Here is an 11,746-nt window from a genome sequence, read left to right as displayed (position 1 = left end):
TTTGGTCGTTCCCACACTAAATATTTGCACAAGAAGACGAAGTTGATTAACTGTTTTCGGAAGTTCCTGGCCTTCCCGATGGCGCAGTGGAAACGTCGTCGCCTTGTAATCAAGGGGTCCCGGGTTCGATGCCTGTTGGAAAAGTACATAGTGTTTCTAATCCCACTTTAAACAGTAGGCCCAATCACAATCTCTAAAAAAAGTGGGCTTAAAACAAAACTCAATTAATCAATCGGAAGTTCGTATATACATTTCATAATTTAATTTAAATAGTAAATATACAATACACAGATAAAATTGTAAAATGAGACGTTTGACAACGTCAAACAATGAGTGCAAAATAAAGGTTCAGCCGCACCAGCAGGTGGTACTCGGAAAAGATATGTCTTTGAGGAAATGAATGGTTGGTTCACCGTGAGGTTTTGGTTTTCTTGTTACCCCCGCCTCCCAAAACTAGTGAAGATTTCCTTCCAAATATATGAATTTCTTGTTTACGCCTGAATCATTCAATAAATGGTCCCATCCATTCTTCCCAAACCAAATAGTTGAATTTCCACACTAACGAAGATTACGCTATGGTTTTAAAATATAAAAATAATGTGTTGGTTTTAATAAACACACCTTAAATAACATTTTTTTGATATTGTTATTGTAATGACACAATCCGAATTGGTTTATTTTTTGGTATAAGTAACGCTTCAAAAAAATAAATAAGTGCGAAACAATACATTTGTAAAGTCCGCCCCTTCCCACTACATTTTCTTTGATTCAAACACTGAAAAAGTGTTATCCTTTTTTCACAGTTGTAAGTTGAAGTCACGTGGTGGAAAGAGGTTATTGAGGATAACGAAATGGAAAAATATGCGTTTTCGAAGCGTTTCATCTGAACACGAATTCAATTCAGCACTTCACACACAGGTCTTTCACCCTTAGAACTTTTCTTTGTCATTTCACGACAATACCTCTATGCCTGGCAACCCTTACTCAAACGCTGAAATGAACAGCATACCTCTCCCCACCAAACCACTGGTACAGAAAAGGCGGCTGCTGCTCCCCCGTTGCTAGGATACAAATAGTTTAGTCTCGCACCCAGACGAACTTAACGTACTACGTGAAACGAGGCTTTCGATGTCTGGCGCACGGCGACTGTGGTGTCTGAACTTGTGCGAGGGCAAACGTGTGATTTTTCGGTTTACTGCTTGTTCGTACATGTGAGGATTTATAGAGTGTGTGTGTGCCTTGAAATGGCCTGTTTGGGATAGTGAGAACGAATTCTGTATAAACGTTAGAAAATTGTTCTTGAACTAGTGGACATAGGTAAAGAAATAGTTAATTTTCAACTACATTCAGAATATAGTTGAGCAATGAATACATCCAAACGTCGATACTTAATCGAACCTGGAAATGCAAGGCACAATTCTTAGTCTTGTATCAGTTTGCGAAACTATGGCCAGTTAAAACGAAATAACTATAATGTCTAAAATATGGTCAGATTTCCAAGAAGTAGAATAAATATCTGTCATGATGTTGGAAAGTGTGCGTGTTTAGGAAAAATGTTATACTGGACAGTGTTGTGGAAACGTGTTTTTGTTTGACAATCCAGTGTGCGTGAAATTGTGACAAACCCTGATCGTACAAGGGCAAGAAGTTTTGCACCGCGGTTAGGATTATTTTCTTCTTGGAATCGGTTGCAGTCTGTTCGTCGAGAAATGCTGCATTTTCCGTAGCTGCAAGTAAGTTTTTATTTCTTTTTTATTTGTAAAAAAAAAAAATGCTTGTACTTTATGGTTCGGACTATAAATAGGCTAATTGTAAATAGATGGGCATTTCAACTATTTACGACAGTGCACCTCCTCTCTTTACGACTTTTATTTATTGGTTCTATTATGTGTTTTTGGGAAATTCGTTGTTCATATTTATAATTTTATTTGTAGCTATCAACTAATATTAGTTTATATTTCTTTCACTTGGATGGAGACATTATCTGCTCACACTGCAGTTTCGTGCCATTTAACCAGCAACCAAGGAACTGAAGTCAGTTTCCAATTTGTACAGTCGGATCCATGAGTATTACCGTGCAAATTGTCCATCACCATGTTCGTGCACTTTATTTGACCCAAAGAGCTTCAAGAATTAAAGGAAAACTCAAAACAGGCTGCTGACAACTTCTGCACCAGCGTACATAAAAATCCATCGCTTAAAAACACATAAGATGTAAGAGAAAAAATAATGTGGACAATTTGCACGGTAATACTCATCGATCCCACTGTACATAAACTTACAAATTGTATCAATAAGGTACACTGAATGAGGAATAACTAGATTATGATCCAACAATCTGTAAAGTTCGTACACTCGCCACAATTAGTACTCTGGCAGTTTGTTTCTTTATACAGCATATTTGCAATTCAATTCAAAATACAAGTGTGTCAATATACGCTGTATAAACCACAACACTTATTACTAACTTCGTTGACCCTGTACAGTAGGATCCATGAGTATTACCGTGCAAATTGTCCATGACGATTTTCATTATTTTTTCTCTTGGATTCTGTGTGTTTTTAAGAGATGGATTTTTATGTATGCTGGTGCAGAAGTTGTCAACAGCTTGTTTTGGGTTTTCTTTTAATTCTTGAAGCTCTTATTGGGTCAAATAAAGTGCACGAACATGGAGATGGACAATTTGTACGGCAATACTCATGGATCCCACTGTACGTAGAATCTGTGAATCCAGAATCACAGACCATTGGTACCTAACGTAACAAAAAACTAATATTTTGTGTGCTTCTTTGGTTATTTAACAAGGTAAACTGTCTTTACGTTTAGGGATAGAATAAATTAATATCGACAATGAAAGAGAGGTGCCAAAGTGACGGAAATATATGCAGTCAGAAAGCGAGAGATTGACAAATGCGATAACTTCATAGGTGGCAACAAAGCTTTGATTGACAGTATGTTGACTAATTTCTTCCGCTTGTACACGCCTACATACATTTCGGATGTTGTATGTGCTGACGGATTTATGACATGCAGCCGACTCTTTATTCATTGTGTGATTTGCTAATGTTGTCGTTGCAAAGCTTGTCAGGTAATACAACTTCGATGGCGGGGGCGTAGGAAAGAAGATTTTTGAACCCGAAGGGATCATGGTCAGGATGGCGGTGTAAAACAAGCCATTTGCCGTTTTGGATTAATTATTTTTAATTATTTCCATACCAAACACAAGATTACAGTATGACCCTAGTATATTTATTTTTAAAAATTTATTGCGTATTTTTCAAGTGTTTCCAGTGTATATGAGACTTTTACACTAACAAAAGAGTACCAACAGCAGTGGCGTGCCAAAGAGGGGTTGGGTTGGTGGGGGTCATAACCCCCTCCACTTTGGACAGTATTTCCTAAAAAAACAACGCCAAAGGTAGGAAAATATGGGAAAATGAGGGCTGTCTACAAAAAAAGGATCCTTTTCGAAAATCCTGGACACGCCACTGATCAACAGAAGAAATCGAGCTATATCCTTTCTTTTCTTTCTTCTATTCTAACGCGATCACGTTTGCACAATAAATGAATGCGAATACAAAATTCAATAATATAAAAGTATGCGAAGAGTCAGTAAAACGGATAATGCACACATTCAGATATCCGGATAATCCGTTAATCAGAATATCCGATATCCGGATAGAAAATTATCCCATTTCCGGATAAAATTTTATCCGGATTTGATTGACCATCCCTAATTTCTAAAGCTTCTATAAGTAGTAGCTTTTTCTCACTTTTTCGTAGCGTCCAGGTTTCTGCGCCAAATAGTGGTACATTCCACTCAAAACACTTCAGTGGAAATAAATGTATTTTTGGAAGACGTGAGCAGTGGGGTGAAAGCCCCTCTCCCGAGTCGTGTAAGTAAGTATTGGTTGTAGGGCACCCAAGGTGTTCGTAACGGTCTTTGGGTGGGATGAAACACACTCGAGCTAAGGAAGCGTTATAAGAACCTCATCGACATTCGACACCCCACTCTCGGGCACGCCACTGGAAACTAATACATTAATCTGCCGTAATTTCTTTGGGAATTTGTTTTATGGCTACATTGCGCACTTTTACACTTTTCTGAAACTTCCGATAATTTTTTCAAGGCCCAACAAAGTCTTTCGAACGAGTGCAAACACACCACTATAAATCTGTCAGATATGTCCGTGCGAGATAAGTCTTGTCAAAGAGAATTAAACGACCTTAGGTTGATTTGATAATTTCCCCCTGACATTTTCCTGGTATGCGAATATTGAGCTACCCAACTGGTATTTTTCACTATATATGGAATAAGAAGCATAAGAAACTTAGAAGCAGTGGCGTGCCCAGGATTTTCGAAGGGGAGGGTGTATACTTTTTTTTTAGCAGTCAACTCTAATTTTGCCATCTTTGCCTGCCTTTGACGTTCTTTTTTAAGGAATACTGTGCCAAATTGGGGGTTATGACAACCACCAATCCCCCTTGGGTTTGCCACTGCTTCCATAGTAGCATTTACCTAGGGAGAGACTAACGGAAGCAACAGAGAAACTTGTGCCAGAAGGGATTGATAGATTAGCAAGAGAAACTCCTCGTTGATTTTTATGTGGTTTGAAACTGACATCATTCCTCCAGTCGTTGAAACCTCCTTAAATGTGTTTTTATTTATTTTATTTATTTTGAGCAAATGCAAACTAACCAAAAAGTATCAGCATTTGTAATACTTTATTTAAGTTCAGATACTTTGAGTATAGCATTCCCATCTATTGTTTCCAATGTTCTGATGTTCCTCTCTACGTTCGCTATTTTAATTATTGATTCTAATAACATGGCCTAACGAGGTTAAATTTCTTCTTTTCGCAGAAGTGTTATATGAATATTGATCATGATCACCTGAGTCAGAAAAATGCAACAGTAGAGGATAAAATAGGATAATATGTTATAGCATGGATTCAAAGTAAATGTATGTACAGTTATGGACACTTGTGGGTTGTAGCGATTCCATTGAAAGTAAATGAGGTCATTACAACTCAGAAGTGTCCGTGACTGTAGAGGAAAGTCACCAAAACCGACATACCATTTTGTTTTTTACTCTGAACTCGGAGTAAGGAAGGAATTTTCCGATGTGGAATACACGTACATGTACGTAATTAAATTAGAAAGCAACACAAACAAATATATGTAAATGGTTTCTATTAGAGAATAAAGCAATTCCTTTAATCATCATGAACAAAATGCAATTTCTTTGGATTATTTAGCCCTCGATTGCATGTCATTTACATTCTGCACGTGCACATTGAACATGAGCCCAAAGATTGCACATGATACACATTATCCATTATTCACCACTGGCATCTTCAGAATAAAGTCCTTCACGGAAATACATTCACAATATTCATCTCGCGCAACGGTTTAGAGAACCCAATTATTGACATGTCGGTTTTGGGAACGACGCCATCAATAACAATAACCTCAAAAATATACAAACACCACATCTTCACAACTGAAAGAATGCATGTTCGAAATCGTTATTCTATCTACAATGACCTGATAAAACTGTAAAACTTTAATCACCCTTCCAATATGAATAATATAGTGTTATGCACAGACAAACAAAAGTATTGAAATCACCCCAAAACAAGAATCTCTCCCTACGAAAAGTAAACCGTCAGCAGCGCTCGTTTCACTGGTCGCACATTATGTTGGAAGCCTAAAGAATAGATTTACCCTGTTGCCGCAAAGTGTCAGGACTTCTCGGCTGTGAAATAGTGGTGTGCCGGTTTAGGAGCCCTAAGTCAGTTTTGGTGACTTTCCTCTATGTACAGTCACGGACACTTCCGGGTTGTAACATCCTCGTTAACTTTCAATGGGATCATTACAACCCAGAAGTGTCCATGCCTGTACATACTTTGAATTCATGCTATAACGTATTATCCTTTCTATTTTATCCTCTATTGTTGCATTTTTCTGACTAAGGTCATCATTTTCAATATTCATATATCACTTCTGTACAGTTTGGTTTGGTGATTCATTGTCTACATGCTGACATTCGAAGCTTGTGCGATCTCCACGTGTGTGTACCCCAATTGTGCTCGACTGCTCTTCTGCCACCTGTTAACATGTATCAAAACGTGTTGCATATTGGCGGAAAGTTTTAATCCGCACTACTTACACAGAAATCTGCCTCTGATGTCGTGGGCCAACGTAGAAGCATTACTTTAGAAATGCTCCCCCAAGGACCTGCTATTACCTACAAGTGCATAACACTATTATATATTTGCTATTCAGAACAATCATGCATGTACATATTAATTCCTAGATTGTTAACTGAGATTTATGTGTAATCGATAGAAGTCAATTGATTTGCATTGTTATTTGGGATAATCAAAATTTAGAACCAATAGAGATTAAACAAATCCAGGTTGTACTTTTCATTTTATCAAATTTTGTATAGGCCTGTGGTTTCGAGATGCTTTACGCTAACCACTCTGCAACGGATGCGGGAGTCAGGGGCGTATCCAGAAATAACATTTGGAGGTTGTCCAGCCAGGATTGCCCATCCTTGAAGGACAATGGTGCTCCCCCACTATAATAGTACGAGGATAGTTATCTCGTTTCTTTGTGTTTTCTTATTCTTGGAATTAAATGTCTGTTGACACTTTTCAGAAGCAGTGTGAAATATTTCGCTGAACTTGTAACCCTGTCACCGTGTCAGGGAAACAGTCTTTTTATTAGCTACAATATTTTCCAGCTGTGGTTTCAAACTGACAATAGTTCAATTTTACTGTCTGGTACATGATGCAATGTATTTGTTTTTAGTGAAGAACACAAACTTCACTTACTGAACCAAAAGAGTTTCTCACTGAAGTAAGATTTTCAGCTGACATATCACTACCAATTTTGAAACTTGAAAACTTAGTGGATGTTATTTTCAAAATCCACAAACCGTGCACATAGAGATAATTGTTCTATACTATACCTGCTACATAAAAGTGTATCATCGGGAAGTATGCTGAATCTACCATAGTATTAAAAAAAATATATTTCTTTTGGGGGGGGGGGTCCGGACCCCATGGACCCACCCCCTTTATACGCCCTTGGCGGGAGTGTCTCGTTCTTGTGTCGATTTTTCTAAACATGTAGAATTTTTAATGAACTGTAGTTACATGCTGTTGTGTGTGTGTGTGTGTGTGTGTGTGTGTGTGTGTGTGTGTGTGTGTGTGTGTGTGTGTGTGTGTGTGTGTGTGTGTGAGAGAGAGAGATATATCTTCACTTTCGTGCAAGCTCCAGTCAACAAAGGCTTGTAAATCATGCCACTTCCATCAAGTTTGAAACATGTTAATCTCCCCTATGAGCTGTGGGAAATTGATCAGAAAGACTGTAACCAACTGAACCAGATAAGGCCCAGACGAGAGCTGGTGATCGTGAACAAAACCATACAGTATCCCAGGCTCGTAGCTAGAACTGACCTCCAGGGGGGAGGGGGACTCACGGGTTATCAGGGGGGGTTGTAAACCAAGTCCATTTTTCAAAAGTTTAATAAACTACGACAGTTTTTTTTTTCTATGGGGGCTATTCACCGGATGTTTACATTTCTGTGCTTCCTTGACGCGGGCGAGAACTTTACTTCCGGTTTTCAATAGAATAGCATGGAGTTCAAAGGGGGTAAAGGCAGGGTCTTGAGAAAAGGCGACAATCATTGTGTGGCTTGCGGTTACAACACAAGGTTGGGAACAAATATTTTTTACATAGTTTTCCGACAGATCCGATACGGAAAAATCATTGGATTCAGGCTGTAAAGCGAGAAGATTGGACACAAACTCTAGGGAATAGGCTTATAGTCGACCCTCACCGGAGTAATTCAAATGAAAATGTTTTATGTGTTTCGAAAATCATAATCGTTTAACGCACATGTGTTGACTATATTTTTTTAAAAAAAATGTTTATAATCATCTAGAATTCCAAGAATTATAATTTTATAATTTAATGTAACCAATGTAAACTTTATTAGTAAAATAAAGTATTTTCTTGAACGACACTTGCAAAAGTTAATAATAAAATACAACAACTGTGTATTTTAGTATTGGAACTGTTGTGTTGGATATGCACTCGAATAGCTTTAATAAAGCTGACGATACTCTGTCCAAGCCATATGATAAAATTATTCTAAAAATATAGGGGCTGTGTTTGATTACACAGTGTCCAAAATTGTACATTTTACTGTTGAAAAGTTGAAGTATTTCAATGTTTATAATTTATGTAAGCTTTATTTCAACCTGTAGAAGTCTTAACACGAAACTGTTGGTAGAAGATCAACATTGTCTTGGAAAATACTACTATTTTTCCGTAAATCTGTATCCAAAGGATCCGGGAAATGGCCAATTTCAAGTGATCCATTTTGTATCCGATCTTTTGTAAAAATAAGCTCGGTGACGATCTGTGTTCCACTTGTTTACATTGGAAAATTGCCCAAACCGGAAGTTCTTTCTCCGTCATCTATAATCGAATTGCCTGATCGATTATTTTTTGTTTGCTCAGGAATAACCCCCATATCTTCTAAAACATCTCTTGAAGTGCTAATGACTGCTACTGACACCATTCCTTAATACATACTCCATACTAGTTTTGATGATACAGATATTTAGATCATACATGTTAAAATGTACAATATTCGCTTCAATCCTAGCACCTACCGTACGTTCCTCCCGCGGCCAAAGCAATATAACTTGGGATCTGTTGATATTTGACGCAGATGCGGAAGGAATGTGGATAATGACATCAAAGTCACAGATTTCTGTCAAACGAGAGGCTGCAACAGGGACAGGGACGGTACAGATAAAGAAGGTTCTCTATGAAAGAACTTTCTAGAGAATCTTCTAAACACTTGCCGCTGCTTAGACTTCTGCTCATAAACAAGATGAACGAACGAAGTTGGGAACAAAATAATATATTCTGTCCACATTTTCGCTCTTCACCTCAACAAATTAGAGTACAAAATAGTTTTACCTAATGTCAAGGGGGCTAGCGGCAGTGCCATGGAGGGCAGCGGCTGGCGACCCTGTCAGGGGGAGCTATGCCCACTGACCCCTGCGTGGCTACGCGCCTGCAGTGCCCCACCCACAATTACTTTGTCTTAATTTGCTACTGCTGGAAGTTACTGCACATCAGGCTCAGAATCAGTTATGAGACGGTCCCTAAAGATCTTTTAGATTGGGAAAGAAAATCCAAAAGGTGAAACTGCTAGACTCATTGTAAAATAACATAATATTCTAGGCAAAATCCCGCACTAATAATATGACGTAACCTTTAAGCAGGGCTACACGATTCAATTGCCATTGAAACTTTATTTATATACCACTGGCGTACGCAAGGGGAAACTGATGGGTCCACAGCCCCCTCGGAAATTTTGTGAAAACAAGCAATTTACAAATGAAGATGTCAAAGAACTCGGGTAAAATCAAAGTGGTAAATGCAAAATCCCTTTAATGACCCCCGATTTTCGTGTACAGTTGTTCGTCTATAAATTTTGGCGATCTTAACTACAAGTAAGCTAGATAATGAATACGTGTTGTTGTATCACTATTCTTATTCCGTCTTTTTACCTATTCATGTAATGTGTGTACCATTATTAACGTATTTTATTATTATTATGATTATTATTATTACACTCCTCACAAAAAGTTTGGAATGTTGTTATAGTAGGAAATAGGTGATAGGTACAGTGGCATATGTAGGCGAAACCACGAGAACATCCAGCAGAGAAGATACCATGTGTTGTTGCATTCCAAGGCCGTGCCTATCACCTATTGCATAATATAACAACAATATTCCAAACTTTTTGTGAGTAGTGTATTTGTGATACACTTGGTTCGGATCTCTCCCGAAATATATTTCTAGGTACGTGTCTATACATAGTATACTTACAGCCATTAGCTGCAGACAAAATTTGCTGTGGAACGGGGAATTTGAAGAACATGTGGGTGGTTTTTAAAGCAAGAATCTGGTAACACTGACTTGTTTAAAATCGCAGCTGCTGCAAAGTCGAGGATTTGTTAACTAATTATAAAAGTGCATGAAAAGAAACAAAAGCGTACGGCAAACTATATAAAACCTTCATTTACCGGCTGTATTTATTTAACTTTCTCTCTGTTTTTTCCTGTAAATGCTGGTTTTTTTAGGTGAAAAAGGTGATTTCTCCCTGACGTTTTCCGGAACGAACAGGGCGTTTCCCACCTTTTATAAAGACCGTTGCTGGGAGGGGGTTGAACGCTTCCCCGAGTAAATTGAGAGTGAAAGACGATTAAAGCGTGGGACAGGTTATTTTCATGGCCAGGTAGAGTGGATGTTTACACAACCTGCAGCCCCTTCGTGTTTCTTCAACCCTAATTGGGGAATCTAGTTCTTTTTTTTTACTCCCCTCCCCTTTCGGCAGCGATCCATTAAAAATTTGAAAGCTGCTGTTTTTGAAGAGCGATTTTTTCCTCTTGATATCTAGTCTACGTCGCGAGGCAGTGTCGTGGGTGTTCCTGAGAGTAAAAGCATCTTTGCCAGTTCTTTTACTGTGTGTGGGTAGAGGAGGGAAGGGTTACCGACCCCACTGACAGTTTTGTTTTAATAAAAGGTACAAATAAATCTGTGCGTTAATTTCATCATCACTATCACAATTTTGTTGAAATGATGACAAAACTTTGAAAAGAAGGAAGATCGTATTTCATTATTAATGTCACTGTTTTGACAGCAATAATACAGAACAACAAAATTATTATTATAACACATGACACACACATACATAAATACGCACACACGCGCGCGCACACACACACACAGACACACACACATATAATATATATAAGGGCGACCGCAGGATTTATCTCAGGGGGCAGAGTCATAGAAACTTTTATTATTATTATTATTACTACTACTACTACTACTACTACTACTAATACTACTACTACTACTACTACTACTACTTGTTATATATATTTTAAAAAATGACATACATTTATAATTTTCATATTCTGTATATCCAGTGGCGACTATTAGGGGAGCCAGTTGCCCCTTCCCCCGTTTTTGCCACTTTTGCCCCCGCACTATGCTAAACCTTATCTACGAGGGCAAGTAATCTGTCTTTGCCCCCCCCCCCCCCCAGTTTTGGAACTTAGCTCTCCTAGTTTTGGAACCCAATCGCCGCCACTGTGTATATCTATATTTGCATAACTGTATACTTAACATATTAGTTCATGTAGGACATAAAGCTGTTTTTTATAGTTAGATATTAAACTGAATGCTTAAATGTAACCCTACTTCAATAGTAATAGTAATTGTTGTTGTAAGTTACGGCCTGTAAGTCACAAAATCCAATATTTTTTGTTGTAAAATATTGCTACAATTTTACCATTCGAATTACATTAACTCTTTCCAGATATCTCCCTTGTATACATATAGACTTACATTCCGTGATTATAAACGACCACAAAATGTAATTATGTATATTACGAAATTTATACCGATGCCATGAAAGAACAGCTCAAAGAATTTTAGCGGATGTGTAATTGTTGGCGTTAATTACAACAATATAGGCATAACAATAAATGAATAAAAAAACCAGAAAAAATAGCCAAATGTAGTAGAAAAACACATTTTAGGATGTAAGAGAAAAATTAATGAAAATAGTCATGGACAATTTTCACGTTATTACTCATGGATCCCACTGTACAATGTTGTATGAATGAGTGTTGCAAAGAAA

General features: G+C 37.8%; 1 protein-coding gene across 1 annotated transcript in view; it reads left to right on the top strand.

The window, feature by feature from the left end:
- Nucleotides 1–1,094: 1,094 nt before the first annotated feature.
- Nucleotides 1,095–11,746, top strand: part of LOC145990240 (uncharacterized) — a 114,915-nt gene continuing 104,263 nt past the window's right edge. The window contains exon 1 of the mRNA XM_083125912.1: nucleotides 1,095–1,733. The gene's annotated coding sequence lies outside the window, so the exon portion shown is untranslated. The remainder of the gene's footprint in view (nucleotides 1,734–11,746) is intronic.

The sequence above is a fragment of the Lepisma saccharinum genome, chromosome 7 (genome assembly GCF_977018435.1).
Source record: "Lepisma saccharinum chromosome 7, izLepSacc3.1, whole genome shotgun sequence".
NCBI lineage: Eukaryota > Metazoa > Arthropoda > Insecta > Zygentoma > Lepismatidae > Lepisma > Lepisma saccharinum.
The sequence above is the reverse complement of the archived record's forward strand: the minus strand, read 5'-3'. Positions and strand labels throughout refer to the sequence as shown.